This window comes from Cryptomeria japonica, chromosome 6 (assembly GCF_030272615.1).
Source record: "Cryptomeria japonica chromosome 6, Sugi_1.0, whole genome shotgun sequence".
NCBI classification, from domain to species: Eukaryota; Viridiplantae; Streptophyta; class Pinopsida; order Cupressales; family Cupressaceae; genus Cryptomeria; species Cryptomeria japonica.
In genome coordinates this window covers 179,640,901-179,644,255 of record NC_081410.1, presented here as the reverse complement: position 1 = coordinate 179,644,255, position 3,355 = coordinate 179,640,901, and positions in this window count along the sequence as shown.

Sequence of the window (3,355 nt, the reverse complement as noted above, 5' to 3'; positions counted from 1 at the left end):
TTTTTGCATTCACTATAATGATTTTGACATTATAAATAGAGAGACACTATTTAACAATGCACCCATAAAATGAAATGATAAATAATGACGGGGTTTCGAAGAAAATGAAGAGATAATCAATTATTTTGCCATTCTGTGAGGATTTCGACATTATAAACAGAGAAACACCATTTAACAATGCAACCATTAAATGAAATGAAAAATAATGAAGGGGTTTCGAAGTAAACAAAGAAATATTCAATTGTTTTGCCATTCTCTGTGAGGATTTTGACATTATTAAATTGTAACAGAGCATTGAAATTAAAACCTAAACCGCATACAAAGAAATCATCAATAGACAAAGCATAATGCAATTGCGAAGGAGCAAAACCATCATTGGACATCCAATATGCAAGGAGGAAGAGTACGACTATTACCTGGGAGCATAGAAGAGTCGACGCGACATGGTTGCAGAGGAGGCCGACTAATGGTTGTAGAGGAGAAACGACAACGACTGAAGAAAATGACACAAAAAACTTCATTTCCCTAATTTTTTAGGGCAAAAAACAAAGCTCGGGAGTTCGTGTCGCATGGGCCCATAATGCATACGCGACAAGGGGGCTATGGGTGGTCAACAATTTTTTTGACTACCCATTTTAAACATTTTAATATTCAATGCTTTTTTAATAATATGCATAACATAAACTTTTTAGGTTAATTTTTTATTTATAAAAAGGTGAAAAACATATTAGTTTTTAGGTATTCTATAAATGGATATTGGCATTTTCGTGTGGGGGTATTGGCGCGAAAGAGGTCAAGTATCGGGCAACACTTTGAAATGACCACTTTTTGACCTTTCGACGCATAACGACCCGTAGAGATCGGAAGCCAGATCAATAGGTTTAAGCAGTTAAGTCGCATACGAAGACAACCAAAAAAAAATTTCAAAATCCGATGTACCGTTTAAGATTTGTGGGTGCGCAAAATTAGCTATGACGGCTACTGGTGCTCTTCCCCTAAATAAACTTCCAAGATGTTTGATGTTTGAGGAGGGTAACCACATCAATTGTAAATTTAGGGTGCTCAACTACTGGTGCTCTTCCCCTAATCACGCTTTTGTAAGTTTCCTTCACGTGTTTCTTCCAGGAAACCACATTTAAGGTTTATAGTCAATGAAGTGCGTAGTAGGTAAAATAAAACTTAATCACGCGTTTATTGGTCATACACTTTTTAATGGCAGCTAAAGTCCTTGAGAGCGTGGAAGATGCAGCGAAATTGTTAAATCGATAATTTTCAAAGTCTTGAGAGTGGCGGTACAGTTTTACATCAACTATAGCGACATTTTGCTACCTAGTGAGAAATCGACCACACATTTCTACGACCAAAATAATTTTCCACGCTGCATCATACAAAAGTTTTATCACATGGGACCAAATCTGTCGGTCATTGACATAAAAGACAGAAATGACTGTGCATTAGTCCTTGATTTGCCTCCACGTGTCAAAACGATTAAATCAGTGGGGAATCTGAGGCAAATAATTCATCATGAGTTGTTGAACTGGGCAAATGTAGAGACATTTCAATTTCCAGGAAACCACATTAAAGCTTTACAGTCAATGAAGTGCTTTTCAATACTATTACATTATGAATTGGGCGCTTCAGTTACAGAAAAAGAGGATCGGGCCCCATTTTGAAATTCTTTATGTGACTCAGGCACACTGTTTGAGGGACAGAAATCTTCAAGATTCGATTTTTCACCCACCACCACTCATCTCGGTCAAGAAAAGTTATAATTGATGTTTGATTCGAAGCTTCGTGACTTGGAAAATTTGTGACGAGGGAAAAGAAAATTGAAAAATCTGGGTCGCGGTTATTCTGGTTTCAAAATGGATCTTTCGTACAGCGTGATAGTGACGTGTTAGTCAGTCGCAGCTGTTATTGCAAAATCGACGGTGTAAAACTCGCGACTAACATGCATGTTAGTCAATCCGTACTGCCGTTTTGGAGCCATAATAGACGCGTCCAAAAATCTCTGAGGGGAAAAAGACAATTGGGAGTGAAAGAGCCAGCGATCAAAGATCTTTTAAGCTGGGTGACTACCCAAGATTTGCCACGAAAGACATGCATTAGGAGTTGTATTGTCATCATGAAGAACATTTTCGCCTATTTCCTCATCAAGATTTATAGAAAGAGGAGCTCACACATGAATAGAAGTAAAACCATCACATGGTTTTTGCATTTTACGATTTTACGATTTAGGTTCAACATCTTGCTTAGGAGAAAAGGGAATCATGTCATTTGTTGGAGTTCTAGGACACTGATAAATAATGAAGGGGCTTCGAACAATTATGAACAATAATCAATCATTTTTGCATTCTCTATAATGATTTTGGCATTATAAACAAAGACACACCATTTAACAATGCACCCATAAAATGAAATGATAAATAATGAAGGGGTTTCAAACAATTATGAATAATAATCAATTTTTTTTGCATTCACTATAATGATTTCAACATTATAAATAGAGAGACGCCTTTTAACAATGCACCCATAAAATGAAATGATAAATAATGAAGGGTTTTCGAACAATTATGAACAATAATCAATTTTTTTTGCATTCACTGTAACGATTTCAACATTATAAACAGAGAGACACCATTTAACAACACACCCATAAAATGAAATGATAAAAAATGAAGGGTTTTCGAACAATTATGAACAATGATAATTTTTTTTTGCATTCATTGTAATGATCTCAGTATTATAAATAGAGAGACACCAAATGAAATGATAAATAATGAAGGGGTTTCGAATAATTATGAATAATAATCATTTTTTTTTTGCATTCACTGTAATGATTTCGGCATTATAAACATGAAGACACCATTTAATAACGTAAACATTGTTGTAATGATAAATAATGAAGGGGTTTCGAACAATTATGAACAATAATCAATTTTTTTCGCATTCACTGTAATGATATCGACATTATAAACAAAGAGACACCATTTAAGAGTGCACCCATAAAATGAAATGATAAATAATGAAGGGGTTTCGAACAATTATAAACAATAATAATTTTTTTTTGCATTCACTGTAAGGGTTTCAACATTATAAACAGAGAGACACCATTTAACAACGCACCCATAAAATGAAATGATAAATAATGAAGGGTTTTCAAACAATTACGAACACTAATCATTTTTTTTTGCATTCACTATAATGATTTCAACATTATAAACATAGAGACACCATTTAACAACGTACCCATAAAATGAAATGATAAATAATGAAGGATTTTCGAACAATTATGAACAATAATCAAATTTTTTTTGCATTCACTGTAATGATTTTGACATTATAAACAGAGAGT